The following is a 13,372-nucleotide window of genomic DNA, read 5'->3' on the forward strand; positions in this document are numbered from 1 at the left end:
AATACTTTCCCTGCACACTTTACCACCTAATCCCCTGGGGACCTACTGCTGCATCGCTCGCAGAGGCAGTTTGCCAACAGCCTGTTAACTGAAGTTGTTCTTCAGCTTTAATTAAAATAATCTCGTAGGGCTGGGAATGGGACATTTCTACAGTCTCCCAGCCAATCCGCCAGTACCCTGAAATGCAGGTAGTTCTAATCACTGAGACGGCTACCCATCTCTCTAGCTACTTTAAACGTTTAGCAAAGTTACATCGGATATAGATCGGTATGTGCAGCTATGATCGACATTAAAGTTTTTGAGCAATAGGTGCAACTGCTTTGTTTGCTAAATTAGGCTTCGAAATAGACTTAGTTTCTCTAATTACAGTATTTATCTTGCAACACCCTCTCTTTAAATGCATGTCTAAACTTAGCACATGATCTCTGGAACCAGGTCATTTAACCTGTGTAAGGAAAACTTCCTTCCTGATTATGGAGGGGTAGAAGAAAATACAACGCATCATTTAGTCTGGAGAAAGCAAAGAGTTAGAAGCTGAAAGAACAGAGTTATATTGACTAGGCACCGTCACTTTGAGACAGGACCCGAATCTGCCTCCCCCTCCAATTATTCCTGCGAGAGCGAGGCCCATTCAGCGGGATGCTTCCACAGCAAAATAGGGCTCAACGGGAGTAAGGGTGGCAGGATCGGGCCCTTTCATATTTTTCAATGTTTGTTTGAAAAGCAGGCACAGTATGCTATTGCCAGGGGAAGTCATGTAAACTCATGGATTCAACTGACAGGGCAAAACTGGAACGGAGGGAAGCTTCCCCAGGTCTGATCCGGAGAGGATACAACAGTATAGATTTCTCATTGTTAGTTTCCATCCAGATACTGTCTGTCTGCCGGGGAGCTATCAGTTGGATAAATCCAAGAGAAAAAAAGAGTCTAGAGGGAGACCATGTGTCTTGGAGTGAGTTGGACGATGGCAGGGGAAGCAGAGTTCAAGAAATCTGGAAGAGAGGAGGCCCCAATCTCAGACACATTGTTTGAGCTACATCTGTGCTCTCAGAGGCCATATACAATTAAAGACCAATATAGTCTTTTTTTATAGTCAGTTTAGCTCATACTGACCCTTAACACTAATAGAAAGACCTTATTCTGCCTTGGATTGGGCTGCAATTTAAAGTTTTTGACTGGAGAAAAGCAATATACAAGAAGAGGAAGGAATTTTTTATGTGCTTTTCTTACACCATAGCTTTGTTTCTTAGTTTTTTCCCCCCTCTACCTTACATTGGAATTGTTATTACAGATTGTACCTATTTTAGCTGGCTGTACACTCAAAAGATAATCTTTTCAAATTAAAGGTTAATAACGTCTAATTTACATGATTTGTGGCACACGCATGGAGTGAGTGAGTGCCTTTTCTCTCAACAGCTCAAAAGGTTTCTCCTTAATGCACATCTGCTTGTAATCAGTCACAGCTGTGACCCATCTCCAGTAAAACCATGGTACTGAACAAATTTATTCAGTGATTCCCGAACACTTGAGAAATACTGTTAGAAATATGCCTGAGCTGACCATATAACTTCAGTGCATTCCGCTTGGTGATGCTGAAGCCAGATATGGTTAACCTGGTGGTCTGAGTGTAAAAGCATTTTCCCCCAAAGCAGTTTGCTGTGTTAGGGAATAAAGACTACCACAAGCTCCTTTTCATCTAAATGGAGATAATTTTGCCTTTTATGTTTAATATCTGCTTGTTTGTTTATAATGAAACCATATTGACTCAGCCCTTCTTGTTTCTGAGATAAATTGCATTCCATGCAGTGTGTGAAGTCTTTTGGACATGACTTTAAAACCTGGGTCCTGTGGGCTGTGATTTGCATGGACTTAAAGATCTCCTGGCATTTAAGATTAAGGATTGCAGTAGTGTCTTTGGCTAAAAATACACTTCCATCCATAGTTGTGCAGTGTGCTGTGCACCTGGTAACTGCTGCCCTCCACACAAGAGATAACTGCATTCCAGTGATGCTACATATATGTATATATACACACACTCTTATTCACAAAAGCAGGCCTTACTCACAAGAGTAATCCCACTGATTTCAGCAGAGCTACCTCATAGGGACTGCTTATATATGCAAGCGGTTGGAGAATGGGGCCCACAGTTTGCAAAGCTCTTTGGGATGAAAGGTGCTATACAAAAGCAAATATTCTTAATTAAATGGTTTGAAGTAGAGGGCTGATGATTAATCTTCTTTAGATTTCTGGAGGAGTAATGTTGAATCACACTTTAAAGTTATTAAGACATTAAACATTCATAGGGTTTCAGGATTCTGCCTCATTTTTCTATTGCTAATTTTCTAATTCAATGTAAAAGTAATAAAACCCTAGATGTTAAGTTCTGCTGAGTAAACCTGCCTACAGTTGCTCTGCTTCTCTCATTGTACCCATCGCTTCTCAGGCCTTGTGGTATGAGCAAACTTCTCAAAACCTACTGCTTCAAAGCCACTAGATGTTCCATGTCATGCAAATGCTGCTCTTAGAGGATGTATTTTTTCAGCCCAGAGCTGCTATTGACAGAGCGCTACATTGTACATAGGAAGTTTAAAAGTTTTGCAGTTTTATAAAAGAAGGGCTAGTGAGATGCTAGAAACAAGCTGTGAGGTTTTTGCTAGGTGTTGCAGACATTTTTCTTAAGTATCAGCCACAGTACTGCTAATATTTTCTGACCCTACCCCAACATTTTGTAGTTAAAAGCCACCCCCGCACACAGGATTTTTAACATTACTAAAATGAACAGCATTTAAAAAATAAAATGGATGGTCTATACACCACCTGTTTCCACTGGAAATATCCAAGGCCTTTGGAAAGAATAGGGTTTAAATAAGCAAAGCATGCTGAATGTTAAAACAGGAATTTCAGTTAACCAGAGATTGGGTAAATGGGATTATACTCTAAATACATCTCTATCCATAATTATAGGGCCAGATCCCCAACAGGTGTAAATCAGCATAGCTCATTGACTTAAATTGAGTTACACCAATTGATGCCAGCTGAAAATCTAGTCTGTAATTGTTTAATGCAGTCCCACTTGCTTTGAGACCATTTAATAGCTTGCTCTTTCCATTCCTCTTTTGCACATGCATTCAACCCTCCCTAAAGCTAATGGTGCACGTTTTGCAGTGGGTACACTGAAGAAAATAATTAGGAGAGCACACGGGATATTAGGAGAGCAATATCTGAGAAGAGATAATGGGCAAGCGGAGTAGGGAAGGGAAGATAGGATGCACTTGGGAGTTTAGGCACCTAACTACCTTTGGGGATCTGGGTTTGTCACAACACCAAACCCACTGGCTTTTTGTCCTGTCTTAAGAGCTGGTCAAATAAATCCGAAAATGATCAACAAATGTTTTTGTGAATAAAGTAGGAAGTTCACTTCACTGTACTTTGTGAGGTATGTTATTATTTATTGATTGTGTTTAAACATCTGCTCCAAGCGTTCAAAAAGCATATGACAATCTCATGACATTTATTTCTAACCTGCAATGCATACAATCACCATATCCCTAAATATTCCTTTTACACACACACACACACACACACACACACACTGAGAGAGAGAGAATATGCCTGTTTGCATCATTGCAAAAAAGCATCATATTTTGAAAAGAGGAGGAAATTTACTGGAAAATACCTGGGGGATAGTAAATGCTGAATTATTTGTTTGCAAGTCCAAAAGTGCTGCATGAGGCCTTACTGCTTGCTCGCTCGCTCTCTCTCTCTCACCCACACACCCCTATCTACCTCTAGCAGCTGGCTCACTTGCTCCCCTCACAACCGATCTCAGAACTCTAGAGCTCTCTATCATTTGGGTGGAGAGAGCCACTCAGCCCATTTTAAGTCTTTGCTGATTTATAGACTCCATGAACCACTGCCTAGCAGGGTACGGTGAGGAAGTTGGGAAAGGAAGATTTCCACTGGCTCAGGCACCTATTGGTTCACAGGGCCTTGTGCCTGATGGGCATGAGATATGATAGTATTATTTAAATGGCAAGACTTGTCTCTTTACAGATATTTGATTGAGTTTTTGTATGAAGATGGTCCATTGACCGATTTGTCTGGGCCTTGCCCAGCTTTATTAACTTAATATAATCTGCTCTGCTGCTCTGAAAATGAAGATCTCATTTGTTATCTCCAACACAATGTTTTCAAGAGTTGACTGTATTGTTAAGAAGTGACGGGGCAGGTTCTTTGTTCCACTAAGGCCATGATACCAGCCAAAGATTACCAGCAGAGAATTCTCCCTAGATGTGAGGGGGAGGAGGAGACATGTTGAGCAGGTGATGGAGCTGAGGTCCATTTCACCAATCCTCTGCTGGTCGAAAGACCCCTATGCCAGCAGTGCCAGTGGCATGAGTTAGAGCAGGATCTCTCTCCTTACACCAAGGCCAGGCAGCTCTGAATCAGACATAATGATGAATCAGGGCTATTCTATTTATAGCATAAGTTCGAGGGGTATGGGAAAATACTCCAAGTGAAACGCTGGCTCTGGTGAAGCCAAATTCCTATTGACTTCAATGGTGTCAGGTTTGCACCCCTGACATCTTATCAGAGTGAAGCCTTCAGAGGTCTCCGGAGCTTTAAGCTATAAAATTGGAGCTCTAGTAACATCATGAAACATTCACAAGACACCATGTGCACATCAGAATGGGTGCTGCAAACTCTGGGATGTGTTTCTGCAACCCTTTCTGTGTAAAGAAGATTGCAAAGCCACAATACCACTATTCAAATAACATCGACCCGTTCTAGTTTTTGTGGTCACTGAATAAAACCAGACTTTGTTGTGGATGGACAATTAGTGTGAATTTCTGCTCTGCTCTGGGCATAGCTATAAGGGGCAGAAGTAAGATTGCTCTATTCTCAGAGGTTAATAAGAACAATTTTTCTCCCTCCTTGTAACAACCTTTTATGTACTTGAATTTTGTTATCATGTGCCCCCTCACTCTTCTCTTCTCCAGACTAAACAAATCCAATTTTTTCAATCTTTTCTCTTAGGTCATGTTTCTAGACCTTTAATAATTTTTGTTGCTCTCCTCTGGACTTTTTCTAATTTGTCCACATCTTTCCTGAAATGTGGTGCCCAAAACTGGACACAATACTCCAGCTGATGCCACATTAGGGAGGAGTAGAGCAGAAGAATTATTTCTTGTGACTTGCTAACAACACTGCTGCTAATACATTGCAGGAGGATGATCTTTTTTGTTTTGCAGCAGTGTTACACTGTTGACTCATATTTAACTTGTGATCTACTATGGCTCCCAGATCCCTTTCCACAGTACTCCTTCCTAGGCAGTCATTTCACATTTTGTATGTGTGTAATTGATTGTTCCATGAATACCCTGAGAGAATCTGATTCAAGAAAGAAATAAAACCTTCTCCAACCTTACACCTCTACTTGTCACCTGCCACCCCATATTAGAACCTATAAGGGTATCATCAAACAGTTACAATCCATACTCAAAGGGGACCCCATCCTGAAATAAATCTTTTCTGAACCCACTCTTCTGGCCTTCAAGCAAGGCCAGAACCTCACCAAGCAAGCTCCCCCACAGGCCAGGACACACAAACTCAAAGCAGCACCAAACCCTGCCAGAACAACAGATGCAAAACTTGTAGCCATATCTCCACTGCTACAATGATCAACTCCCCCCCCCCACACACACACACCACACATCTTTCAAGATCCAAGGGTCCTACATATGCTTATCACAACATATGGAGAGGTGTTAACGGGCCACTTAACCTTCAGTGGTCCCTTGAAATATGAGTTAACTACTTATGCTAAACAATCAGTTCCACCTTATATTTAGCTGTGAGCTTCTGAGAACATTTCTCAGACCTGAGGAAGAGTTCTGTGTAAGCTTGAAAGCTTGTGTCTCTCATCAACAGAAGTTGTTCCAATAAAAGATATTACCTCACCCACCTTGTCTCTCCTGGGGCTTGTCTACACTTAACACTGTACAGCTACGCTGCTGCAGCACTTCAGTGTAGACACTACCTAAACTGATAGAAGAGATTCTCCCATCTATGTAGGTATCCGCGAGGCAGTAGCTCTTCCATTGACTTAGCGCTGTCTACACGGGGACTTAGGTCATCATAACTATGCAGCTCGGGGGTGTGGACTTTTTACACCTCTTATCAACATAGTGAAACCAATCTAATTTTCTAGTGTAGACCAGGCCTCAGTTTGACTCTAACACTCCGGAAAGCACTCAGACCATTGCTGTGTGGCTGCTGCTCTGGAGCCCAGCAGCAGAGATCGAATACAGTCCCTACAGCAACATCTGTGGCAGGTCTGACTGCTGTGGTGGAGAATTAAAAAACAGAAACGTCAATGGGAGGGTTCACAGCTGATGAGGGATTTGTCCCAACTTCAAACAAAAGAGCCTGGCAAGAGGCATGTCACTTTTATGAGGGGATTGTTGTGGTAACAAAATAATCTGGCCCGGTGGTTCTTTATTTCTCTTCATCTTTCTCTTTTTAAATTGTAAGGTGGGGCGACTTGAGATTAACCTGGCACCATGAATCACTAGAGAAGGAACATGTTTATATTTGTTTTGAGCCACAGCCTGCTTGCCTTAATCTGATTGGAAATTAACACTGAAGTGACACATGAACCTGAGTTTTTCCTGTCAGGGTTTCTTCTATTTCCCTTTGAAAGTCCTGACCCTCCCCCGTGACACACACACCTTTTATACCCTCAGTCTTGAGGCCCCATTCTGAAGCTGCCATTCCTACAACCAAAAAGGAACTAGATAGGAGCTCCCTTCAGAATCTATCAACACTTCTGCCAGAGGGCTTGGTTTATCATGGAATAAATATGAAGCACTCCCTTTCTTTTCCTTTCCCACAGTGGGAGACTGTGTCACCTCTGAGCTCTGGGAAAACATGCTCCCCTATACAATGGAGAAGACATTTACATTAGATCTAGGCTAACGGCCCGGGCTCAGTCATCAGGCTGGCAGGAGCTGTAAGTAATGGAAGGACGCCATAGATGGCAGATGACAAAGAAAAACTTCTTGCTTCATTCAGTGATGATCCTTCCTCTTGTTTAAGGAGTGATGTTGGGCTACTGGATGGCTCAGCAGATTAGCTGTGGGCTACTGTTTCTTTCATCTCTAAGTCACCAATCCAAATCCAGGTCAGTAGTGATTGGAAGGTGTTGCTATTACAACCTGGCCCAGTTTTCTCTCCTGGACCCAAGTCCTGGGCCCCACATACTTCCAAGCCCTACCAGTGTGGGTAGTGACTGATAACAATTCCTAGCTTTGGGTCTTTTGGGCACAATCCCAAGTACAGACCCTTTGTGTGACACCCTTCTTGGGCAGTAGGACCCAGGAATCCAGCTGCCTTATCCCCTGAAACCAGTGCTGCAGCCTTCTCAAGCCAACAGACATATTCCCCCAGAGTCCACTTGGCTGTGGGAGCTGTAGTTCCTAGATAAGCCCTGCTGGGACAATGTGGCAGGAAAGCAGGGAACACAGGCTTAGCGGAGGAATTTCTTAACCACAGATACTTTATTCTTAATAAAGCACGCTAGAGAGTTATAGACAGCAAAATCCTGAATGTACACCACATAGTCTGATCTCACCCATCCTAGGAGTCCTGGGGTTGGTGAGCTTCCTGCCTTCTTTCTCTTTAGTCTGGTGTTCTTGCCTATGGTGGTACTCTGACCTCTTGCTTAGAAAAGCACCCTTCTTCTAAGACAGTCTCTCCTATTTCCCCATGTGCTTCAGCCAAGAGACTTCCATATTCCAACTCCCCTGTCTGCTTCTGTGCTGACAGACATGCAAAGGCAATGGCCCTACCAGTAGAACACCCATTGTTCCAGCGCAGCAGAGTCATTTAATGTTGGTGGCCCCTGATTGCTCTCTCACAGCTTCTCAGACATAGTCTTCTCCTGTGGTGTCAAGTCCCCGTTACAAAATGGATGCTCTAATACAGTGGTTTGCACCCTGTGGTCCGCGGACCCTTGAGGGTCTGCACACTATGTCTAAGGAGTCTGCGAAAGGTTTCAGATCCCAGAAAAGGCATTCCATTTTTCTGATCAATCAAAAGTATATGAATACCCCCGCCCACAGGTCAAAACCCAGAAGTGTTGTCGTTACCCAAGAAGCTCACAGTTTAGTGCCCTTTCTCACATTGTGTCAAATGCCGTGCCGAGCATATACAATGTTTGTAGTTGAATTCTGTTCAGTCAGTTTTCAGTCTTAAGATTTCTATGGTCGCGGTCCATGGACCACAGGTTGAATTTCCAAAGAGGTCCCCACCTCCATCCAAAATTTTTTAGGAGACCGCAAATGAAAAAAGGTTGAAACCACTGTTGTAATTCACAAACGAGGGTGCAAAGAGACCAGAAGAAGGTCGCACTCCAAACTGAAGCAGACAACACAAAACCAGTTCACAGTGTGACTAAGAAATCGCCCCAATCTTCCATAATTACCAGCTGTGTGAAATCAGCCTGGTGGATCTCATACCAGTGGACAGGTCTCTACATCACAGTGGCACGGTCTGGATTTAGGGCCCTTGATAGTCAAGAGCTGAATGCGTTTCAGAGATTTTTTTCCAGGTCAGAAGGAAAGTATTTCCACTGCCCAGCCGAGTCAACAGACGTTGAATGTGCTGTCAACGCCTCACGTGAACAGGCCCTATGTGGGGTTGGTGTGGGCGGTCTGCAGGAGCACTGCGCCAGGGGTATTTTATTTTACAGCAGGCTAAACAACATCCTCTGATCTTCTTTCTGTGGCGTGTGCTGGATATTATGATAATCAGAGCTGCCTTTCAGACAGGACCAAGGGAACAGGAAGCTGGTCAAGATGAGTAATCACCCCAGTATATTTGATCTGCTTAATATGAAATATGATATTGGATACAACAGCTGAATACTGGGAATTTATAGTCTTCAGAACAAGTGCTAAATTGTTCCAGTATAAATCAATAACAATGGTGAATAGAGGTTATAAAATGACACAATGTGAAGGCAAAAGAGGAAATAAAGCAAGCTCCAAAATAATAGCTAAAGATAAATGTGTTTTTGAAAAAGCTTCTATTATTACTAGGGCTGGTGAGTGGGTGACAGGTAGCACGAGCTATCACCAAGCATAATGCTGGCTGTGCCTTCACCCCAGAGCTCTGGCAATGGACCTTGATCCTGCCCTGCAAACATCCCCTACTATTCTAATGCTTACGCCTCCCTGCCCTACCCAAAGCTCTGGGATGGCACCTCAGTCCTGAGCTGCAGACCCCATACTGTCCTGGGCCTCTCTGGAGCAAAGACTGACTCTTATGGTGAATAGTGTAGGAATTTTATGATGTTTGCAGACTGGGTTGAAAGCCCTATCACTAGTTTTCACTTGTAACCTAATTCTGAGCCAAATTCTCATATATGGACAAGAGTCCCACTGAAATCAACACGGACTATGTATGCACAGCTAAGGGTAGATACCCAGGTGTCCAGCGGTGAAAGGCTTAATCTTTTCTTAATTGTCATTCCATGGCTTTTCAGTTGCTGGTAACACATAATGTTATTTGTAATGTTCCTGTCTAGAGCAAGTCCCGTCCTGTCAGACTCAGTGGCCCCAAATCATCGCTTGTGAATGGAGTTACACACCAGGGATGAATTTGTATCACAGGAAGTAATTACATCAGGTTTACTACATGAAAGTCAGCTCTGATAAAGAGAATGGTAAATACTGATAAAGAGCCCACTGCCTGTGTTCCTGCATTTGGAGAGTACTTGCATACAAATAATTTAACCGTAATCCTCCCCCATATTCTGCTCAGGCAAAAGTTGGTATCTCGGGCTTTGTAGCGTGCCCTCAAATTCAGGCTCTGATGGACCAGCTTGAGGAATGGTCTCCCAAGTCAAGGATCCTTCAGATAAAACATCCTGACCCAAGATTTCTACATATGGCGGTGTCAGGAGGACCCAAGACTTTTAAATAAGGCAGTGTCAGCTGGGCACCTCAACTGATTCCAGCCCTTCTAGAGGTGGTGTCCAAGGCATCAAGAAAGCTAGGTCTCCGACATGGGCTGTGTAGTCTGATGGATAACATTAGAGCTGGGAGTCAGGAGATCTAGGTTCTATTCATGACTCTGCTACTGAATCCTGGTGTGGCCGTTGGCAAATCACTTTCCCCTGCATGTGCGTCAGTTTCCCCATCTGTAAGACAATGGTAGTTATCTTTAATGTCCTTTGTAACCCACTCTGAGATCCTCAGAGGAAAAGCCAAATAAAAATGCTGTGTATCATTATTATTATCACTAGGCAGGACTCAAACCATACAGGGTTTACAGATTTCTAATGTAAGACAATTGGTGCTACTAAAACTGTGGGGACTTGAACAACAAGAAGGAGCAGCATGGTGGAAAGCATAAAGAATACTTAGGGCCAGCCACCCTTCTTCCATTTCAACCACGGATACGGGATAGCAATGGGCTGAGAGTGAAATCCTGGCCCCACTTAAGTCAGTAGGAGTTTTGTCATTGACTTCTATGGGGCCAGGATTTCACCCCTGGTTTCTAATTTTAGAAAGGCTACTTAATGCGATTATAGAAAAGGGAACTCTATGTGCTTCAGTATGTGCCCTGCTCTATTTAGTCCAAGAGGAAATTCGTTTTTTCCTGAGCGCTTTCTTATCAAATCTGCTGCATATCAAACCCAAAATAGCTTGTGTGGCTGCTGGTCAGAGAGATTTTTCTTTCAGTTCTATGGGATCATTCCAAGGATTGATGGAAGCAAGATAGAGCCAAGAAGAGTGGAGTCATGGGGGTGAAAGAGGAGATCTGGTAATGAAGCAACAGGGTATGAAGAAGTGGAAGTGAAGTATTGCCCCTCTGCTCCTGATATAAAAGACACTGTCACATCTCTCCTTCCTCCAGTTTCTCTCCATAGGGAAGGGCCAGCAAGTGTTCTCTCCTGAACAAGAAGGTCAGCTGTGGAGGAGGGGAAGAACTGCTTTCAGCTTCTCACTCAAGCTATCAGAGGGGTAGCCGTGTTAGTCTGGTTCTGTAGAAGCAGCAAAGAATCCTGTGGCACCTTATAGACTAACAGACGTTTTGCAGCATGAGCTTTCGTGGGTGAATACCCACTTCTTCAGATGCAAGCTTGCATCTGAAGAAGTGGGTATTCACCCACGAAAGCTCATGCTGCAAAACGTCTGTTAGTCTATAAGGTGCCACAGGATTCTTTGCTGCTTTCACTCAAGCTAGTGAGAAGCCAATCCCCTCACTGGCTGATACAGTCAGAACCTAACGAGGGATCACAGTCCAGCCACTGACAAAGTGTGAAAGAAGGAAAGTGTAAGGAAAGGATGAAAAGTGAAGAAGGATAGTTTTGTGGTTAAAGCACTGAATTGGCTCTCAGGAGAGCTGCGTTCAGTTCCTGCCTCTGCCACTGGTGTCGTTGTATGACTTTGAGCAAGTCACCTAGGCTAACGTTTTCAAAAGTGACCTAAGTGACCTAGAAATCTAATTCCCATTGAAAGTTATAAAGAAGAGCTGTGATCAGTGGGATTTAAACTCCTAAATCACTTAGGTGCTTTTGAAAATGTTATTCTAGAGCTCTGAGTGCCTTGGCTGCCACTCTATAAAGTGGGAATAACACTTCCTTACCTCTCAGAGGTGTCTGGAGGACACATTCATTAGTGTTTGTGAAGTGGCAAGGGCTACATAAACAGTGACTGGTAGTTATTGCTGTACAATCCACAGCATCGTTCTGTCTGGTTGTCTCGGATATGAGCCAGCCTTTTACCTGTCAGTCTGTGCCTGCTCTTCTGGTTGGTTCTTTCACAGAAAGGGACGGAGTTGGCTAGGGTAAGAATAAAGTATTCTAAGGCCAAACCTATGACACTGTCTCGCTGTGTCCTGGTTTCCCTGACTGTCTGTTTGGATCCATCTGTTGTCTCTTCTTTTATACTTAGATTGTAAGCTCCTTGGGGGCAGGGAGCATCTTTCTGTTCCATGCTCATACAGAGCCTAGCAGAATGGGATCCTGGTCTATGGCTGGGGCTCCTGGACCCTATGATAATATAAATAATAATGACAATCAAACCAAGAGCAATCTTCTCATTGATAATTGTCCATGCAGCTTATATTCGTTGCACTCCATAAAGCATGTTCTACAAGCCACTCTTCCAGTTCCACGTCTGCTGTTAAAAATGGGATCAGGTGGTAAGAGTCCAAGTGGGGGCACATGGTCAGTTTATGCCAGTTCTGTTAGACACTCACAGGCTGGTTGGATGATGGAGCATTTTCTTTTTTAGCAACACATCTATCCCTGTGGCATGAAGGCACAAGCACTTTTTATGTCTTTGGGAAGGCGGTCTTTACAAGTGAATGTAAGGCTGGTGGAAGGTGTCTGATTGTCAGCCCTGGAGACTAAAGTCTCTAGAACAGGTACAACATGGGCAGAGACAGCACATCTCCTTACTCACCATCTGTGGCCAGTGGGCCTCAACTCTGATATGGGATAACCATTACATGTGAGAAAGACATTAGATAAGTAGATACCATGGCAATAGTCTCAGTATTCTTTGCACCTTGAGGTCTTTAAACCATGATTTGAGGACTTTAGTAACTCAGACATAGATTAGGGGTTTGTTACAGGAGTGGGTGGGTGAGATTCTGTGGCCTGTGTTGTGCAGGAGATCAGACTAGATGATCATAATGGTCCCTTCTGACCTTAAAGTCTATGAGACTATGAGAAGAACCTCCACAGCTCATTCATTTCTTGATCTTTCTCTGGCGTTTGTTAAAACCAACTGTGGTGGTGTCTTTGGTGATGTGGTATCAGTTCACTAAGAACAGGACTCAGATCTCTCCCCATCCCCAACTCCTCTTGCACAGGCCATCCACCTGTCCAATACTATCAACTTTTTCTGCTTATTAACAACCTGAGCCAAATTCAAGCTGGTCGCCTGGAAGCGAAAGGCGCCGTATCCCATGACCACCCAATCCCCTTATCCCCCCAGGCCTCCTGTGTCAAGTCAAAACAAATGTTGTGTGCAATTTCTTAAACAATGCATGTAATTGCTTTTAGATTTACTATTGTATGTGGCATTCATCTGTGTGATGGTATCAGTGAGTGGTGTTTTGCATTGTTATTGTACATTAATAGCCCATGCAATTAAATCTCTGGCTGGGGTTTTTATATCCTATTGTGTGGTAATGGACTGATTTTTCTCCCTAACTAATGGTTTTATAGCTGCTGTTCCTCAGGGAAGGGAACTAATGTAAAGGTGTGTATCTTCACTGCAGAGAAACCTGGGCTCTTACTCAGATGTAGACCCAAATGACCTCCTGTACACATGCCCTCTAACCTGAGTTTGGG

Source organism: Mauremys mutica, chromosome 8 (genome assembly GCF_020497125.1).
Source record: "Mauremys mutica isolate MM-2020 ecotype Southern chromosome 8, ASM2049712v1, whole genome shotgun sequence".
NCBI classification, from domain to species: domain Eukaryota; kingdom Metazoa; phylum Chordata; order Testudines; family Geoemydidae; genus Mauremys; species Mauremys mutica.